Genomic DNA, 22743 nt, shown 5'->3' on the forward strand with positions numbered 1-22743 from the left:
TTCATCTGCAAATGGTAAACTATGCCTTTAAGCATGAATATAAGCCTTATATCTTATAGGGATGATACATCTAATTCAGACAAGTTAAAACAACATAACGTACAAACACAAACATGATGTGCTTATCACGAGTGTGTGTGACACATACAAGCTACGTCAAAGGGATTGTACATAGTTTTGGTTGAGATCATCACGGGGATTCAGGCGTTTGCTTTTACGTGATAATTAGAAACCACTTACATAAAATATTAAAGAAGATACCATTTTCTAAGAGGAACTAAAAGTTTAATTTATGATGAAATCGCCTATGAAATTGCCGAGATATCTAAAACCGAGTAGAACAAAGTGGTCCTGATATTCAAATTCAAATTCAAATCTATTTCACATGCTAAAAAGAAAACATCACGTTCGTCCCGTTCACAATACAAAAAGAAGAGAAAATATACTAGTATACAAATAATAATAGCACGTGAGGGATCAGTAAAGGCCGTATGAAGCCTATCGAGGCCGATTCCCTTACGTACACAATAGGATGCAATTTCCATCAAATATACATTAAGGAACAAAGACAACAAAGAAACATCACAACAGTAAAAAAAAAAAAAAAAAGGGGGGGGGAGTGGCAAAATTATTACTATATGATTATTCAATTGCACTTTGGATTAAAAACATTGTTGGACTCTCTTTAATAAAAGTTGGTAACTCATTCCAGCATTCCAGCATAAAAGGCCGCGACTGATCAGTCGCCGCGATTCGTGGGATTCTACAGACAAAGAAATGGCTTGAGCTCTCACCAAGAAAGCGTCAACTTGCTGAGCCGGAAGTCGCAGGGAAGTCTCCGAGAGACCAGCTGAAAGTCTCCGAAAAAGTCGAACATGTTCGATTCTCTCACGACTCCTCGCGCGGAGACCAGGCTATATTCTCAGAAGACGTCGTGAAGACGTCTCTGCTACCACTCCGTGACTACCGAGACTCCAGTCGCCACTATAGGTCACCGGCTAGTCTCCATGCCAAAATACGAGTTGGGTATCTCATTGTGCTTGTGACCAGTTGGCGACCTGGCGGCGACTGGAGTCTCCGTTGTTTATAGTTACGGAGACATTCTCCGCGACGTCTCCTGGACTCTCTAGCCGAGTATCCGGTGAGTCTCGAGGAATCGAACATATTCAATTTTTTTTTGTTTTTTTTTTTGAGACTTTTTTTCCAGTCACCAGGTGGTCTCGAAGAAGTTTCCTTAGTTGCGGCCATTTCGCAGAGATTAAGTTTGTCTGCGAGGTCTTTGAGACGTCTCTGCAACCATGCAGTATCCATTTGCAACCTATATGCGGGAGACGTCGCTGGAGACGTCTCCGCGACTGCAAAGAAGAAGTCTCGGAAGCGCCGCGGCGACGTCTCTGCGACTTGCGGGCGAATATGTTATCACCTTGTTTGGAAGTCGCCCCGGAGTTGCCTTCTCATTAAGAGCACAAGCCATTTTGGGGTCTTTCGAGCTGCACGATTCACGGCAAGTCACTGGAAGAGACTCTGAAAAATCCAAATGCGTTCCATTCTCTCGCGACTCCATTAAACTCGGCTACTCATTTCTCTCTGGAGGCGTCGCGGAGACCTCGTGGAGGATATGTCTCTGCGACTATAATATAGGGAGGCTGCTCGAGTCGCCACAAGGTCGCCTATAGCTATAGTCTACAGCCCAACCCAATGATACACCCACTGTTAAAACTAGTCAAAACTGATGAATTTAAGTGAATTTCTGCCGAAGAAGCTCCATTGGAGGGAGCAGGTGCATGGTTTGTTACCAGCGGGCTGAATGGACGTGAACATCCCTGAATATTACAGAAACGCTGTCACTTCGGTACGGGGTGGGGGGGGGGGGGGGGAAATGCGGTTGCTTGCATGCAAAAAGGTGTTTAGACATGCAAACATTTAATCATAATCAACTTCTTTCTATGCAGCTAATTTATGGTATTTATGTATTTCATTCAGCTCCATCCCAACGGAAATTCGTGATGCATTGGGATATTGATCCCATTTTTTCCCAATGCACGGAGGTTGAAGAGGTTTTTCTCCCATTTCTGTGTTTCAAGCATGTCTCATACTGGATCACAGTGTATAGTTAAAGTCCTACGATGGATTAATCACATTTTCTGCCACTGCAGTCCCACGTTCAGGCAAAAGTTATGATTACATAGAACTAACCAGCAACCCGTAAAACTGAATCAATTTTCCCCACTAGTCTTTCATGACGGATTGAATTGAGTAAGGCTGAACACGTTTTATAGGCAGTTTCACTTTGCCTAGATGATAGGCAGTTGTTGTATTACTACTGATGGAATTATTTTTTTTTCCGCCATAAGAAATACAGTTGAAGTGCACGGAGACTGCAAAACTATCACGCAAACGCGGGTGACTGACGCTCTGTATAGCTGCCTATTATTTCTTGATTTATACCACCATTATGCATGCGAATAAAGATGTGATGTATGTACAGCATAATAATGAGGACCATTCAAATTTTTAAGTTTACTATGTATTGTAGATCGCAAATTATTGCTCTTGTTATAGATCGATGAATAGAATAACGCAGTTAAATAAGATACACTTTGAATGATAGGCATATAATGGCAATGTGAATTTCCAAGCCAAGGAGAAAGGGTTGTTGCGTTTACGATACGTTGTGTATTGTGTATATTTTCTGATGGATATGCAAAATGAAATAAATGAAATGAACTGAAATGAAGTATTCATGAAACGACGAACAAAGAATTATTCACAAACGATGTGTCAAAAGTGATGTTGAATCAATCCACTTTGTTGGTACCTTAAAGTGCATAGACATCTATATAGGGAAAAAAGGAAGGCCTTAAAGAAAGTTTGGCAATTAAAGCTGAAAAGCCGTAACAAAAGGGGTGTTGTTTGAACAGCTGTTCTTGAATCTGATCTTGAGAGCGCGGATTCACCGTGTCGGAGCCATAGAATATCAGATTACTGATATCTTAATAATCATGCAGATGCTGATTTTGAAAACAACGAAATGACATCTGCATTTGGTGTAATTAATTCTTCATCATCGTCTGTCTGTCTGTCTGTCTGTCTGTCTGTCTGTCTGTCTTTCTGTCTGTACATCCTATATCTGTCCATAGAGCTGTGGTCGTCTGCCTCGATATCGTTGTCTGCCGTTATATTATTAGGGCAATGTCTTCGCTTCTCTGAATAACAGATCAATGCACTTCAGGGGCGAGCCAGACGGTAAATCTTCCGAAATTGCGGCTCGAAATCAAATTGGATTTACAACATTTCGAGATCATGTTACATCGCTCCCCCTCCCTTCCTCAAGCACGGCCCAACGTGCTGAAGCTATTGCAATCCTGGGATTTGATGTTTAAAGGGAGTGTGTACATGGATTATACGTAAATAAATAAATGAAAAGCGAACATACTGTCCATATCTATGCATATCCATATCTAAATCATACAAACACACATACACGCACACACACATGTAAATACACTCATCTTAATATGTAGGCCTACTTACGCATCTGTAATCATGATTATAATGTGTACATGATCCACGTATTACACTTTATTCTTATCTATCAGTATTTATCGATCCCTGTGTTTATTATCATGACAACTATCTTTCAATTCACATACATGTAACTGCATGAGGCGTCACCAGTGTAATACTGCTGATACTCTATATAGTCCGATAAAATAACCTTGTGTATGCTTATAATGTTTATCCTTTTTGACAGAAAGAATGTGAGAGAAAGAAAAGAAACAAAAGAAAGAAACATGGGAGAGAGAAACAAACAGACAGAGAGACAGACGGAGAGAGGGAGAGAGGGAGAGAGAGAGTCAGAGTCAAAGTTAGGGAAGGCAGGGAAGCGGTAGAAGTATAAAATGATTTACGAAGAAAAATGAGTTACGAAGATTTGATGTTAAAGCCTATAAACAGTGGCTCAGTCTCTCATATCCTTTTAGACACCTCTGAAACTGTGGTTTTTTTTTTATCCTTTTCAATTCAAATTCATCTTAGCTCTCCTATCATTTCTATTTACGTCATCTCCCTTTATCGTTTCTTCGTTAATTTTCGTTTCATTTTGTTTCGTTTATTTCTTTTCCTACAATTATAATGATAACATTTGAATACACATAATCGCACAAGTTAATATCAATGAACGTGATCAGAACGAACTGTGAATTGAGATATCAATATTGTAAATTTCACGACAAATACAGCAAGAAAGTTGCTGGAAATGGAGGGGACTGCAAATGAAATAAAAAAAAAACACACACACAGGGCTTGTCGTTTGTATTCCCCACGTAAAAATGTCTAATTACAAAACTGACAAAACTAGGCAAATTGCTTTAAAAAAAAAGAACAGAAAGACGGAAAAGACTTACATACAGACAGACACGAGGCAGCTCTCTTGTAAATGAAGAAAGAGGAAAAAATAAGTAAGCGTGGAAGCGTTCAATTTTTTTTGTTCCATTTTTTTTTTCCTCCTCCAAGATCTGTGTGATATAATTTTTGCTGGTCCTTCATATTTCTGCACCTCACACGCAAAGTATGTATTTGTAAAACCATGTACTTGAGCAATTTGAAATAAAATACGGATCATGAAATGCAATACAGAATAATTTTATAGAGAAATATATATGGGATAGGATTTGCATGTACTACATGATGTGTTGATAACTTGGCATGCGATAAAATGAAACGAGATATACAGAAGAGGAAAAAGAATGGCCTATTAAGATAGCGAAGCAAAACAAAACAAAAAATAAACAACAAAAACGAGCAAAACGTCTGCACGCTCACTTTTCAAATTTGAGATTAATTGCAGCGTAACTGTATACAAAATCATGTTGATGACATCATACTCCAGAAATAAATGGGTCCATAAATGCAATTAAATGGCGCAGGCTTTGCTCAATCAAGCTCCAATGATTATGTACACCAGTTGGAAGCTGAGACAGCAATGGCAACGCAAATTGTGAGTTCAGTGATGACTGCACTTTAGAATAGCACGATGTGACATTACAACCAAGCAGGACGAACTTTCCTCCTATATGGGGACAGCTTTATGCGTTGACTGCATTGCTGGTGTTATCAATAGATTTTATATTCATTATCTCTTCTTCCTCCTTGTAAAATATTGTCCGGGTGCTGCATTACGCGTTGAGACTTGATTGGTAATGAAACTACTAGTATGTCATTGCACCAAAATATTATAGACTGACAGACCGACAGACAGACGGGCAAAGTTGTGACAGACAGAAAACCTACATATAAGACGGCATCGGTAGATCGGAGAACTGCACTGCAGTTTATCAACATTAGAAAGAGAAACACTAAAACAACCAAACACACACACACACACACACACACGCAACAGAAATATGAGAAAAGCTCCTGACGTTGTCCGCTACCGTTGTCCAGTTTTACGAACAGATTACTATCAATGTCTGCATTCCTTTCTATGTGATATACACGAATGTTATGAATAATCCACCTCTGTCCTGTTGAGATCAAATGAATTCATAATCAGTGGCGGATCCAGAGGGGGGCGCAACCGGCGCACGCCCCCCCCCCCATTATTTTTCGTTAAAAACAGAAGAAATAAAAAGAAAAAAATGAAATGAAACCCGGAAGTGGCACCAGAAATATTAGTCACGCCCCCCCCCCCCCTTTACAGAATTCCTGGATGCGCCCCTGATAATGACAATCATTTCGAGAAGGTTTTTAAGTCCCTCATCCTCGGGAGTTACAACCTTACCTCGATAGCTCCATGTCAAACCCTTGGGGTAAAACAAAATGTGCGTTCCCTTCCCGCAAGATGACCTCCCCATGCAAAACAAATTCAACTTGAAGTTTGACATGAACTAATGAGAAATTAATGTAAATGGACCGACATTTAACTCTCAGATTCAATCAGTTGTCATTTAAATGTTATTTTTGATATCTTCTCCCTGCACATCTCAATACGTCCGTGGAACAGACATTGTAGATCTACCAACACAGTAGATTGTAGATCTACCACACACACACACACACACATCCTCACGCACACACATGAAGCATACACACAGACTCTGTAATCACACATACTCACTAAAACTAATAGTATTACACGCTCATCCGCACACAGGCTCTCGATCCTTCTCATATTCAATTGGCGGGTCACATTTTTTTATCATTCTATGATCGATTTTCCTTGAGTTTTAAAATGTCATGTGTACATTTCCTCAGACTGTACACTACCTTGCATTTCTTGTGGAATCATATTCATATGTCGAATTTCAAAATTAAATCTCACTGCGACGTCTGCTTGACACGCAGGACTGAATCGTAACATACACAGCCTGAGATCACGTTTATTGATCGCAATTCATAATAACTCTTCTTGACCCCCCCCCCCCCGTCCCTAACAAATTCCTACGATATTTCATATATTATAATATATTATATTATATTATATTATATTATATTATATTATATCATATTATATTATATTATATTATATTATATTATATCATATTATATTATATCATATTATATTATATTATGTTATATTATATTATATTATATTACATCGTATCATATCATATTATATTATATTATATTATATTATATTATATTATATTATATTATATTATATTTTATTTTATTATATATAATATAATCTATATATATATATATACATATACACGCATACATATTGTTTTGTGTTGGATATAATATGTTTAGTACTATAGTGTTGGAAAATTGTTTGTTACGTTGTAGATACTTTGTGAAAAATGCAGAAATCAAATCAAATCAAATCATTCAAATCAAACCTCACGACGAAAAAAAAAAAACAAGTCTGCAATGTTACTTCATAGCTTTATAACTTGAGGTCACAATATCACATTGAAATGCTTGCAAAGCACGTGATCTTTTATAAAACTAATCAAGCTGACAGGTAACCATGCAGGTATAGCCAGACGATGTTACAATCCAATGCATGACCTTTTCGATTAATTGTCGCTGTGGAATCGTGAGGAATTAGCTTGTAGATTTTGAAGCATACTCCTTCCTGTCTAATATCTCATAATAGAGAACAACAAAGAACACACAGAGAGTAGCTGAATGCTTGCAGTGATTTATCATTAGCTCTCTATTCTCAAAGTCTCGAAGGAAATTAATCGAAATTGTTGCCAAACATTGTCATATAAAATAGATAGGCCTAATAGCTTCCTTGGAAATGCAAAAAAAAAAAAAAAAAAAACCACACACAACAACAACAAACAAACAAAAACAAAACAAAACAAAACAAAACAAAGCAAAAAAAAAAGTTTAGGATCCATTTTGTAAATATTAATCCAAGCGTTTTGATTTTGTGTTACTATTATGATCATATCGCGTCCAGTGTTTGCATGTTGTTCAGTATTCTTATCAAGCTATTCACTGAAAAGTAGTTTCTCGGTTGATTGTAGGTTATTTGTGTTTGGTTAAGCAATACACAAACTAGATACTCAGTAAGCATAGAATGAATTCAAATGACAAGACGTATGCACTGCTTGTGTGCGAAAAAAAAAAAAGTTTTGTGATGATAAATGCTGCTATTACAGGATAAATATGTTTAATTTCGCGCGAAACTAGATCACACCTGTTCGATGATCACAAGACTACCCTGCTTGCTTCCAGGTCTCTTCCGCTGTACCTTGTATTGCCTTGTACGTGCCCTTCGGCTTGGCTGTTAATCTCTTTGAAGACCCAATACACGCTTTTATAAAAGGACTCGGGGTGACCTTATATTATCCCAGTTTTTTAGCCCCGGAAAACACACCGACAATCGCTGTTATACGTCAAGGCTAAGTATAATAAATGCGACCGTGCGAGGCACGCGGACCATACGGTTTTCCTATTACAGGTGCATCAGTTTGTATATATGCATTAATAGCAGCACATTCTTTTTTTTTCCCCTTCGCTGTCGATAAATATAATTTAACGCTTCGAACGACGCAAAGGGGGAAGTCGGACAGGAAAGAACGACGAGAAGAGAAATCAAATGCAGTTGAACTATAAGCAACAAACTAAGGACGATTTGGGCAGAAATAGTCTACAAATAACAACAGCAGTGACACCAAACCTTGTACACTCTACCAGTTTTCTTCATTATAAACTCTGCTGTACACATAACGATTTCATGTACAAGCTTGCATGGTACCCTACTCTTAAACATTGTGAGTGATACATATAATATGGAGTATAACATGTATATATTATAGCATTCATTAACGACCGACGTAGCCATTTCACAGTATGAAGCACATTACTTTATTAAGAGCAACATATCGGGGTAATAACTTTCCAAATTGTGACTGATCTTCCATTTTAATCAAACAGAGTTATTCCGTTTAAATTCCTCACACACACAAAAAAGACACCAAATGAACATAAAGCTTTTTCATCAGCAGAGTAAAGTGACTCACAACACGATCCATCATGGGATCATGCTGCATGCATTATGCACATTAATACGCCGCTTCCGGTGTCTTCATTCATTCTAATAGGATTCCTTTTATCTCGGGCGGTGGACAAGGGTGCCCGGATAGTAGCCGAATAACCAAAGTGGCAAGCATATTAGCACATCTCTTCCTCTGAACCACCATCCCCCCTTTTAACTTGTTTTGTAGGTTCCTTATTTTCTTCTCCTTCTTCATTTCAGTAATTTTCTTCTTTTTTTTTTCGTATCTTCTCACTCTTCTTTCCTTCTGGGTCTGCCGTATTTTTCTTAATTCTCTTATTTTCTTTTCCTCCTGCATATTCAAGCTCTGTGTCCCCCTCCTTCCCATTTTTCAGCATCCGGTCTTGGCTCTTCCCTCGCTTCTACCACTCTTATACTTGTCCAGCTATCGTCCTGGTTTACTCTTTTTATTTTCGGTTTCCTTCATCATAAACCCTTTCTCCTTCTTTCCTGTGGATTCCCATCGTGCAATTCCTTCCCTATCAATTTCTCTCTTCTCCCGTCTTCTTCTCGTCCGTGTCATGTGTCTTCCTCCTCTTCTTCTTTTTTTTCCCTTTCAGTGTTCTTCTTCCTCTTTCTGCTTCCTTCCTGCCTTGTTATACATTTAGTCTGTCATCAGCAGTTTTCATAACTGGATTATCTATGTTGATTCTATCAGAAAGTTATACGTAGGGAAAGTCCTAAAGTTCAGAACCTTCGCGTCTCCGAGGAATAGCAATATCAATGTCAAAATAATTAACGGTGACATGGACGGTTTTAATTTTCCCGACATTTGCTAATTGAACATCAAGGATGAACGAAATCATATCATTGCAATCTACAACCCCAGCACATGGGAGATTTAGGGTCTTATTTATTTTTTAACAAGTCCTTGAGGAGAGCTAGAGGATCTTCTACACCATTATTTTTATACATTGAAGACATACATACGAAAGAAAGAACTACATACCCACTAAAAGTCTTTCAAGCTGTTTTAATGTTTAAGTTTCAGAGGTTTGTAAAAACTCATTGTACATCTTATTTAGGCTTCAATTGCTGTCATTATTTTCTGCATGACAGATAATTTTTGTAAAAAAGGAGAATTTCACAAATTTCATTTTGCAATGACAAGTACACATTCTTGTTTTTGACATTCATTGTGTCGTTTAGAGGTGCTCTTTGATGTCGAAATTGAGAAAAGAAATAGAAAAAAACAAACGTTTCATTAATCTCCCTGCATTCATTGAATCTATTAAGGGGAAAACCCTCCCCTTTTACATCCTACCTCGCGGAGCACTCATCCACCAACCCCTCCCCCCCCCCCCCCTCATAACACTTGACTCTTCAATTACCATTGGAGACTATGCTGGGGCGCAATGTCAATTTGCATTGTACTATGCTGGTGGGTGATGAAAGGGTTAATTCATTTCATGCAGCAAGCAAGGTATAGTCATTAGTAACACAGGTGGTTGATAGTGCAAACATGGAAAATGTGGAAGTCTATATGAAATTGCCTCTCCATCAATAGGATACAGGTTGTGTGTGTGTGTGTGTGTGTGTGTGTGTGTGTGCGTTGTGTGTGTGAGTGTGTGAGTGTATGTGTGTGTGGTGTGTGTGTGTGTATGTGTGTGTGGTGTGTGTATGTGTGTGTGTGTGTTTGTGTGTGTAGAGAGAGAGAGAGAGAGAGAGGGAGAGAGAGAGTGGAGTGATGGGGGTAGGGGAGCGAATCACCAAAGGGCTGATTCATACTGTTGAAGGTTTAAACACAAAATTGCTGGCATGCGTTTCACATCGAATGCATTAATTACTACAAAAGTTTTGATCATTTCAATAGTGTGGATACAATGAGATTGTAGAATATGCATCTTTTAAACGTTAAAACATGTTCATAAATTTGCAGATGAAAGAGAACAGAAGAAATGAGTCGAATTAGTTTTTTTTTTCAATTGTTTATGATGAAGCTGATGTATGAAAATGACATGTCTTTGTCGACAAGTATGCATTTGTGTGTCAAACATGGAATGCCTTAAAGTGTGTTTGAGTGCGTTTGCTTGTGTGTGTGTATGCAGGGGTGGATCCAGGAATTCCGTAAAAAGGGGGCGCCTTTACAAAAAAGGAGGGCGCACGCACCCCTCCCCAATTTTGTTCAATTTCTTTTGTTTTAACAAAAGTAAAGGGGGGGGGGGGGGGTGGGGACACACCTGGTGTGCTCCCCTGATCCACCACTGGTATGTGTGTGTGAGTTTGTGTGTCTGTGTATGCATATAATATTTGAGTGTGTAAGTGTCCTTGATGTGTTGAGTAACATAGAGAGTGAGAGGAATGTAAGAGTAAGAGCATGTAAGAGCACGAGTTTTCCACTGATCAATAATAACACACACACACACACACACACACCTGCATATATTTTTTCTTTCCCTCTTTATCTCCGTTGTCTTTTTTTTTTTATCTACCTGTCTCCTTCTCTCGTTCTCTGCCTCCCTCTCTCTACCTGTTTCTGATTCTATATTTCTGATTACAACGAGTGCTTGATCTACAATGAACTATTAATGATTACTGCGTGTGTATATGCCGACAGTTTAGCAGTTGCATTTGTATGTGTATCCGACCCAAACAGACAAATATAATTAGGAAAAGAGAGAGAGATTGCACACTGAGATGTGAAGAGATAAGTGCAAGAGAGAGACAGAGACAGAGAGAGACAGAGAGACAGACAGACAGACAGACAAGTAAATTAACAGTGAGAGGAAAGAAGAGAGGAATGGGGAGAAAATTGGCACTCTAATTAATGATTGCTCCCAGGTAGACTCACCATGTTGTTTCTCCGCAGATGAGGCAATTGATTGGTGTGATATTTAAGTATTCATTTGCATGGCACCACAATAAAATACATGTCTGTATGCAGGTGGAGAAAATGATGAATGGTGGAAACAGGTCATATAACACACTTTAAAGGCATGATTTACCATTTGCAGATGAAACAAAAAGCCAGCATTAGTGCTTTAAAATATTTCCAAAATGTGAGTGAGGGGTAGAAGCAGCCACTGTAAAAATTTACATTTTGGTATATGGTAGGATGTTTTGTGACACAACAGACCTACACATATGCATCAAAAGTGATATCTTAAACATTTTTTAAAATCACTGCTCCCAAAGGTAAACAGGATCTTTAAGAAGACCCAGTGGCCTTGATGATTTTTTTTTGAAAAATAAGCTTTGATAAACATGTATTTATTGTATTGGTAAATGCTTTGAGACATCAACATAATTGAATAACATGTCGCATGTAATTTCACTGTGGCATTAAAATTTCAGTGCATATGATATCCTGCATAAACTATATCATGCAGAATAACTCCACTTTTGAAAAACCATGGAATGGCTATGTCATTTTTGTTTTATCACAGGAAGCAAATTACAATTCTTACAAATATCTGCACTGCATTTCTTGTTCTTTAACCACAGGTGTGTGTGAATGTGTATGTGTGTGTGGGTGTGTGTGCGCGCGCGTGTGTGTGTGTGTGTGTGCATGTATCACATGGAGATTGCATACATGCATTTTTTTTTTTGACTAGAAACTAAGGGGACGGGAGGAAAGACAGGTGCCTGGGATTATAAATAAGGAGGGAGGTGGAAATATGGAGGTTTTTTTTCCCCCCATGTTTCTGGGTAATTCACAGTAGTATATGGTTAGGGAGAATAAATGCTTTGGAGGTGTGTTTTCTATTAGATATGATATACTTCCATTTCTTCCCTTGTTTTTGATTGCTGTACTTTTGGTATTTCACTTGTTATCAAGTGAAAAAATGATAATGTATATCTCAGTTGTTACCTGGATTAAAGGAATTATTCTGTTGTGTTGCGTAGTAATATCAAAGTGAATTGATGTTTGTGGTATCATTTGAATGGAAGTGAATAAACATTTTTTTGAAAAAAAAAAATAGAACACATACACAGTAATGGTCACCATCTCCAAATCGGCTCTTGTGTCAGCCCTTTTCTGATGATATCGTGAAGGGATACCTCAATTCAGCGTGGCGGTTGAACTCTTACCTTGAACAGATTACATGTATCTTACTTATATACTACATGGCATCCTGCCTCTAGGGTGGACAATAGGTAAAGAATGACCGTGGTACTGTCCTTTACTTTTGGTCTGATTTGACTAACACCTGTCAACAGGAAAACCAAGGGCCCTGGCTAAAACGAACTGACAATGATAAAATAACTCAACAACAACCAAATTGTTATATATTGAAGGAAATGATGTTTTTATCACTTATTTTGTTTTGCGGGGTGCTGTTACAGAGATTTTGTATTTTTTAGCATATGATCTTCTTCATGGAGAGTAACAGCAAAAAAAAAAACCAAAAACATATAGATAGAGGAAACCTCTTTAAACAAATTTCAGTTATTAGCATGCTGGTACACTTTGTCATCAAGGCATACATGCCCTTCATATATCACAGTTCTCTCTTTGAGGTGCACGATGGGTCCCACCACAGAACCTTTGCAATAATCTCCCAGTAGCATATGTGTGTGTGTGTGGGTACATGATATATTTCAATCATATATCTATAGATATATAGCTCAATACTATTTTTGTTCGTGGAGAGACAATGAAATAATGTATCTATCTATCTATCTATCTATCTATCTATCTATCTATCTATCCATCTATCTATCTGTCTACCTATCTATCTATATATGCCTGTGTGTGTGTGTGTGTGTTTAATTTACTATCTTTTTCATTTCTATTTCTACTGTGCAAAAAAAAAAAAATACACAGGAAAGGAAATATTATTTGCATTTATTGTGACCAAAGTATGGAAGTTTCTTCCTTTGTAAAGTCATACCTATTTGTTACTGTATACTGTGATAGGTACCAACAGGTACTATTTGAATGAAGATGAATAACTATCACAGAAATCACAGAAAAGTATGTGTGTGTGTGCATGCGCGCAACGCGCGCGTGTGTGTGTATGCACGCGCACGCGCGCGTGTGTGTGTATGCACGCGCACGCGCGCGCGTGTGTGTGTGTGTGTGTGTGTGTGAGCATGTGCCTGTGTGTGCCTGTGTGTGCCTGTGTGAGTACATGGGTTGGATGTCATTGGTAATATTGGTTGTCAGTTTAATTGTACTGGTGTTTAGTTTTGCTTTACTTGAGTGTCTATGGGATAGTATTCCTACATAGTGTTGATCGCTAAATCATCTCTGTCAATCAAATACAACCTGCCAAGGCTTTACTTGATTGTCTAATAAGTTCTCCATCATCATCATTAATATTATTATCATAGAGTTTTGAGTAATGATTTGAAGACATCATTGTCACTGCCCAGTAAGATGGTGGTTAAGACATGTTGCCCTGCTGAATATTTGGGAGTTAATATTCCATGGTCATACTGACAGCAGACTCAAAATTTTAGGTGTCTACTACACTGCACACTTACTATCAGGCAACAAACAAGAGAGACATTTTATCATATCATATCACATACGAATGCCATTTTTATTGTCATATGGCAAATTGCACAATCATCAACGAAAAGACTGATGAGTGAAGACACATGAAAAAAAAAAAATTAAGCACACACTGAAATTCATTGAAAAAACATAGCATAACTTAACAAAGCAACTTCATTAACACTACCTTTTATACAAGTACTGTACAAAATTATGACGATTGGGAAATAAATTCATCTTTTGTCTGCCGAAGAAAATCATAGTAATAACTACGATTTTCTTCGCAAGACAAAAGATTACTTTGTTTCCCCAATCGTTATACTATCTACCGGATGGTCAGCATCTTCACAAAAAGTACAAAATTATTCATAGATACTTGTCTTTGCTTTGTATCATCACAACACATAGTTGAAAAGTACTTTTGTACAAAAGAAAAGAAAAGAACAAAGCCGATGACAATTTCATTATCGGGCAACATCAGTCTGATGCATACACTTCAGAGCTTACTAACCTTTAAGTAAATCCTCACTGATATTTTACTGGCAACAGTCTAGTTCCCCTTTACACTGATCACAACATAAAAATCTAAGATTCTGTATGGTGACTTTCATCAGTATATATCCTTGTGATTGCATGATATTTTGCCTTTTGTGACCATATCCTGCAGCTTTACCTTCTCATTTTTAATCAATTTTTTTATTTATTTCATCTCAACTTCTTTGTACATGTAATGACTCATCAACTTCCATAATTTTAGTCTCTGCCTACCAATGATTGTAATAGATATATGAATAAGCCAGTTCGGAGATGACCTTCTTTTTTTCTCAGTTGGTTAGGCACTTCACTCGATTTAAAGCGACATAATACATTAGCTTGCCAAACACAGCAATTCAGTGAATTTGTATTCAAAGAAAGAATGAACCTGCATCGACCAGGTGACCAGAATGGTTCGTCAGTCAACACTTGGGGAAGCATCCATTTCACTGTTTTGTATTACCGTGGGAAATGCGTTAACAAATGTTTTCTTAAAACATTGCCAAATACCAGGCTTCCTGTCAGGTGGATGTACTGGCATGCACCATCTATAAGGATTATATAAATAATTATAACATCACAGATGCTAATCTCAGTGAATATAAAAACCGACCTGTCTCTCAGTACAAATGACCTTTTTCTGCTCATGTGCAGAACTTGCACTCCGAACTGGCTTATTGCAATATACTTCTTGGGCTGATTCTTGAATAAACTATTATCTGAACATAAATTCAGACATTATTCTCACAGCCTTTTTTTTTTCTTTCTTTAAAAGGATACCTTGTAAGTTGCTCTCATAGGAATGATGTCTAACTTTAAAAGATACCATTTTTGTTTTGTGAAGTGGTGCCAGTCAAAAGTCATTACTTCTCCCTCATTGAAAGCAGAGAAAATGAAAAGAATAAATATCTTGTAAAGATAGAAAGTCTTCCATGATGACATTTTTTTTTAAATTTGCTCAAATAAACTATTTAAAAAGAATATATATATAACAAGTAAACATTGGGGGAGATATTACATTTTGTAAACTAACATTCTCAAAAAAAAAAAAAAAACATTCTCAGTGTCCACAAAATCATGGTCAAGTTCACTGATTTTGGCCCACTGCAAAAATTATATATTGTGGGAGGGTTTCCACCTTTTACAATACATCAACAGGTTTGCTTCTGTCCCCTTCAGGGTAACAAAAAACAAACAAACCAAAACAACGACAATGATGATGTATACTTTGCAACGTGAACAAATGCTTATAAATCATTGTCATATATGTTTAAGATTATAATCGCATATTGTCTGAATCACAATCATATTCATTTAAGATCAGTATCATGTCATGTCTTATATATCATCAGCTGCTCAAGAATCATATCACAGCATACTTGACCGGATTGGAAAGTATTACACATTTGGATTATCAAAGAAACATTACATATTTATAAAAAAAACCCAAACCAACAACAAAAAAACAAAACAAAAACAAAACAAAAACAAAAACAAAAACAGAACACCAGTCAGTGGATTAGGCATTAGGCTTAATATTTTGACAGCATTTTGGATAGCCAATTTTGATTTCATACAATATGTTTACTAGGTTGGGAAAATTCATTCTGAACATAAAAAATACATATATATAGTAAATGAGAAAGCATGCTCTATTCCTAACAAAGGACGATCAAACCCATAGACAAACACACACCCTACTTACTAATCTTTTGGCACAAAAGTAATTCAGACTTATCTCATCAAAAGATTATGAAACATCTTCCTTTGTCCTGTTTCTTCAGTTTTAGTAATTAGGTTTGTAGAAGTTCTAATCTGAAATACAATACACTTTGGTAATCTATAGGTATGACATCTATTCTTTTTAGGGCCATACATCTCACAACTATTCTAATCTGGAGATGCCACTTATGTGCATTTTCAGATATTTTACCTCTTTTTCTTTCCCCCATTTTTGAATTGAATGCTGTATAGTTGTGGCAATGATAAATGAAGTAAATTGTGCATTTTCTTATAACTTTCCTTATATGACATAGGATGCCACGAGATGCCATGAGCTTTGACATTTACACAACTGAATAATGTTTTGGTAATGGAATTTTATTTCGAGAAATAATGAATAAATCTTTACTTAATGGTTGAGAAGAAAAAAAATGTCTCCTAAAATACCCAACAAAACATACACACAATTGCTGCAGGCTACAAGCTTTGAGAAAAAAAAAAACTCTCATGAATATGATCATGTGGGACTATCAGAGTGATGCTTAGGTTTGTTTCAATTTATGCTAACATAGATCTTTCCCCTGGCACAGTCTCCCCCTCCAAAAGAAGAAAAAAGCAGACCACACTGACCGCCTATGACCACATATCTGTTGGCAGGTGACCATTCTGTACAGACCACTGGAAAGGCCAGAGAGGTCAGACAACAACAACAACAACAACAACAACATGAAACATAACTACTCATAGATTGCAGTGCAAAGTAGAGAAAAGTAGATGATGGAAAAATAAAAGACAGAATGTGAGTTAGGTAGATAGAGTAAAGATATTAATATATCTGCTTGCTCTGGTGGTCCACTAGGGCCACTGAAATCTTTGAATTTGAAACTTTGGTGGCCCATAAAAAAATGTAGTTGCCCGAAATAAAATGAAATGTTAAAATTCATTTAATAATTTCGGCTGCCCAATCAGGCCACCAAAAGAAAGCCTTTTAGGAAGTTTAGTGGTCTAACATGAATTTTTAATGGCCCTGGGCCCCAGCTAATTTGGAGTCTTATATGGATGGATGGATATATATATATATATATTGATATATATATATATAAGGAGAGAGAAAGAAGAGAAAAGGAGAGATAGACAGATACATATACTGGAAAGAAAGATGGAGAAACATGAGTGAGATATTATATAGAGAGAGAAGAGATGAGAGAAGAGAGAAGACAAAGGGGAAACAGGATGTGGTTAGGCGGATTATCAGACCCAATGTGAAAATGGCTTATCACAATCATAAACAGCTGCCCAACTAAGGACAAGACTTAGCACTTTGTGGGAGAACATCATTTACACTAGTCTATTAAATTACACAGGAATATATAATCATATGACAAGACTCCATCCTAGCTTCCCATGGAAGACATACTGATACCAAAACAGTACCATATGACAAGCAAATATCAGTACTATGCATGAAAGAAAGAAAGAAAGTTTGAAGCCGATGTTTTTATTTTTTGTGGGGAAATCTACTCTTTGAAGATATTACAATGCTTCACGATAGTATGCAGTGATCATCGCAAAGACACCACACAGCTATGCACTGGATAAGCCTACTATAAGAAAAATTATGGTTCATATATTGATCATTTGCTGACATGTACAAATTGTTTCAAGACCCAATCTACAGTGGATATTGTTAAAAAAAACCAACATACAGTAATCTAATACAGCTGTACCAGTAAAATGTGTTCCACATACTTGCATCTACATTAGCAGCTTTGCATCTGACAGCAATGTCTTCAACCAGTTTGACAGAGTCAACTTGATTGTTGGCTAAAGCTAACCTCACACCCCATGCCTCCACTTTTGATACTGACAGAAAGCTTTAAATCGGCTTTCTCTTCAAAACACACTTCATGGCCACATCTCCATGCTAGATGCAAACACAAACTCTCATGTCTACACAATGATTACGTGTGCCTGGCAACTGATATTAATGGGTGAATTTATGGCCTTTGATTGTTTGCTCACATAATAAATCCTCCAGTCATACATGAATACGGCAAATTAGGTCTATAGCTGAACAGTCTTAGCACTAGCGAGGTCCATGACATCGATGTGTTATTTGTAATACGGCACTAAGCATCACTGTCTGTTCATACAGATAATAAAGCCCAGGTCAGCATTTTCCATGAAAAACAACGGGCTTCCTTTTTCTCCCATTTCAATTGTTTTCTCAACATTTTTGTGTTATTTTTGTTAAACTTATTTTCCTGCCTGTTGCTATGATTGAAAACTTAAACCAAATTACAGAGAGTTTTGACCCACTGTGACTTTGCTCAGGATAATGATCACCCACAGTGCTCTGTTTAACTCTCTTACTACCACTGCCAACATTATACAAGGCATTCCCATTACAATGAACTGGGCTATGACAAAATGTCATTAGAATGAAGCAATAATTCAGGTTCAAAAGTTATCATGAAAGTCTATGGTGCCAAATTCCAATTGATTTTAACACAATTTTGTTATAATGAAAGATGAAAGAAATTGCCAGTCTTGAGGAGATTGTTATAATGGAAGTCACCTGTGTGCATACAATTTCAATGGTATTTTGATGTGATCATACAGACCATTGAGTTATTACACACAACACTGCAACTCAACATATCACTGGGCCCTAGCTGGTCATTAATCACTATCACATAAAAAAAAAAAAGCCTGAGCGCCCCCCCCCCCCACACACACACAACCCCCCCCCCAAAAAAAAAAACAAAACAAAAAAACAAAAAAACAAATAAACAAAGACCATGTGATTATTATCTTACATTTCTATAATAGGGACATCATATACTTTTAGTTCACACTGCAGGCATTAAAAGATCACTTTACAACCTTATTGCTTTTTTTTTAATGACATAGTATACTGGGTTATCATTACAATATCAAAGGGAACAGAAACAACAAGATGTCCTCCGGGAATCCCCAGCCCCTTTAGTGTACCAGTAACTATGAATCACCTTAGAAGGAAATGACCCCAAGTTGTAGAACTTGCTGGCCCTGTAAACCATATGTCATGGCAAAGATGCAGAAAGCATTCTGGGTGTCGGACACATGCTGCTGCATATTTCACACCAGCATTAACAAGGCTAATTTTACTTCAAATCATTTTCACAGACATGATTCTCTTTCTTTTGCTTTTCAAAAGGGACAATACAGAAGAGGAAAAAAAAATGAATGGCTAGAGCAATGTCCAAGATATGCTACTTCACAAACAAAATCACAGCCACAGACTGAAATACAGGTCAACTTTTTGGTATAAACACAAAACACCTATTATGGAAGAAAGCAATAAATATTGAATACATACAATGTACCCATTGTAACTATACACTCTAGCTATAATTGTTTATAGTTTGACATGATTAGACATCATTTCCATTAAATATCACAGGATTTATCAAAATATAAAAATAAAATTAAGTTAGATTTAGCGTACATAATAACAGTGCATATACAATATGGAATGTTAGCAGGATTGAAAATAAAGATGAAAAGTATGGGTCTAATGATGATACATAAGACATAAGTCTCATATACGTCAAAAAACAAGCAAACAACAAAAACAGTCACAATATTCAAGAGCCAACCATGTGTCAACTTATCATCTCTGTATCCTGATGTCATTAAGACAGTCTGCAGTGACTGTGTTTGTAGACACTCCTATTGTGACTTGTCATTATTCCCACACACCACCACAATGAAGTAGCAATGCTACCTACTATAAAGAAAATTGGTCACCATGCAAAACTGCTTTCTAAAAGGAAAGATTTAAGCAATAAATCACGGTTGCCATGGTAGTGGCTTGCCCTACATTTGCAGATAGCCAGTGTTGAAGACTGAAACTCGCATACTATTGTGTGCTCAAAGTTCCATCACAATTGTTTCAAAAAACTGTGGAAAGTACTAGTTCACTCTGTACAAAATTTCTACAGCCACAAATCATAGTTGCCATGGAAATATGTCTTGTTCAATGAACACAAATGTCTGGCACAACTACACCATACACCATTTGGCCACTATGTAAACCAAAAGTCTTCTACAAAGTACATTATTGCAGGCTGAAAAACTGTGGGAGAAGCTTACAAGATTTTACAATGGCCTGACCAAACAATATCAAACTGACCATTTACTGCCTCATATTGACATCCCATACAATCTTCGTACAGACGAGTATCATAAAAGTGCAACATTCAAAATTATTTTCACCGAGTGAACATTGGGAGGGAAAAAAATTCATTTGACAAAGTATAAATGAAATGTACACCATGGATTCAAAACTGGAATGTTTTCATTGAAACCCTGCTCCTTGAAAATAAAGAGAAGTACTGGTCAAAAAGAAAAAAAAAATATCAGTATGGACTAATTTCCCTTTGATACAAAGCAGACCCAATTAATAGTTATCACCACCATGCCATTACTTGTCATTGCAACTGATAGCTTCCTCCAAAGAGAAGAAAACTTTTTCAAAAAAACAAAGATTAGATCCACTGACTTCTCTGATTTATCTCATTTCTGCCACAGACTTTATGTGAAACAACTATGAGGGTAAGTTCTCTTTCACTACAAGTGTGAAATTACATGCCCAGTGTTTTCAATCACTGTTTTCTAGTGTATGATATTTCATGTTGTTCACTTTTGATCCCTGCCTATCACTGTTTTAGTTCCAAGGGCACATTATAATGATATACTGGTGAAAGTATAAACTAGATGTATCTGTGCAGCAATAGTTTGTTAGTATTTTAATAGTAATCCAATACACCTATCACCTACAGTGTAGGAATTTTGTGGCTACTTTCACCCTGACGAGTCTACAAAGACTACTAGACCACTTAAATGATTGACATGACAGTCAAGAAAAGAAGTCTAGATATCAATCAGGTGTGTCATAACATGCACTATCAGTGGAATTATTAAAATACTTGAGTATTTTACTATCTGCCAGTTTTAGAAAATGAAACATATTGCTTTTCATAGAGCAGTCTGGAGGACGTCTAAAAAGGAATCTCATACATGTTTTCTGGCATTTTATAAAGGTTTGAAGAGGTAGTCACATTTCAAAACTCATGGTTTGAGCTGTCATTTTAGTGATACTACAGCAAGTCAATATAGACCACTTGATTTGCAGCCAGATTCATGTCACAGAAAGAGAGCATATAAGTGATGCTTTCCTACAATGTTATGACTGAAATCAAGTCTGAAAGAATAGAATCCAGAACAAAGCACATTATACTCATCCATTACGGTTAATAAAACACAACATCAAAAACTGCCGGACACCAGCACATGGCATACACTCATCGATCAAACTAGATCTAGCTTTGAGCACACGGATGACGTTTTATAGCGACAATGGCAAGACCCTAATCTTGCCGCACTTTCATGGACCAGTCTAATAATGCATGTTGAGCACATTAAAGGTGTTTCGGCGAAAACACCTATCAGAGGCTGCGAAAGATATTCCTCATGACATTTTTTTTTTGACACATGGACATCTGACTGCGTCAATTGTCTCCAGGAAAACTGCTGGAGAGATTGCATTCCATCGATCCCTGTTAGGAAGTGAGGTTATCCCGAGACATCCATCTACTAGCATGCATGTGTTCATATCAATGACAAATTCCAGTTTCAAACAGTCAAGGCATTATAATCATCAAGGAAATGTCAATCTACATTAAAGTGACAGGCACATAATAACAGATAAATGTACTTCTTTACAGCTACGTACTGTTTTGGGGAAATTACTGATAAAATGTCTGCAACTTGTCACTCTTGACATACAGTGACCTTCAAGAAAGCATCATTTCACACAATAATAGAAAGCTTCTGGCAAAGAGGTTTACAGATTAATGGTGACATATAGGAATATACCTTTTCATATACCTTTTCTTTTCGAAGAAAGGAGAAATTTACTGGTGACAGATAGTGGCACATACTGTTCTTCGTGTACAGCAGCATTGCCTTTCAGAAGGGATTTGTCTCCTACTCAACTACAAACATTGCATTCGGTTCATCACATCCTTTGAGATATATGGAAATTAACGTACTTAACGTAACGTACAATAACGTCATCATTGAATTTGAACAGATGTTAGGGCATGCTATCTCTCACTATAATTTTATGTGCCATAACTTTTACAGGGCCTTAAAGTTTATGCTAGAACCACTCAATGTGCCACACAGCTTGTTCTGCCGTGGAATGATCGCTGGCATTAAAATCCGAGAAAGGTCAAATGCCATCTCAATGCCGTAAATGTCAGCTGCTCTTTCGGTCGCTATGACTACGTTTCCATACTGAGTCGGCAGATAATATTCTTGGATTAGGGGATTTATGGAGAATGAAAGTGAAGCCTAAAGGGAAGACATCTCCTCCCAAAGTGGTCTGTAATATCATCACAAGAGCAGCGGATACCAATGATGATGTAATAAAGACCAATTTCCAGTCTATCAAACTTTCCTCTTATGATTCCAAACCCAT

This window comes from Diadema setosum, chromosome 4 (assembly GCF_964275005.1).
Source record: "Diadema setosum chromosome 4, eeDiaSeto1, whole genome shotgun sequence".
Classification (NCBI taxonomy): domain Eukaryota; kingdom Metazoa; phylum Echinodermata; class Echinoidea; order Diadematoida; family Diadematidae; genus Diadema; species Diadema setosum.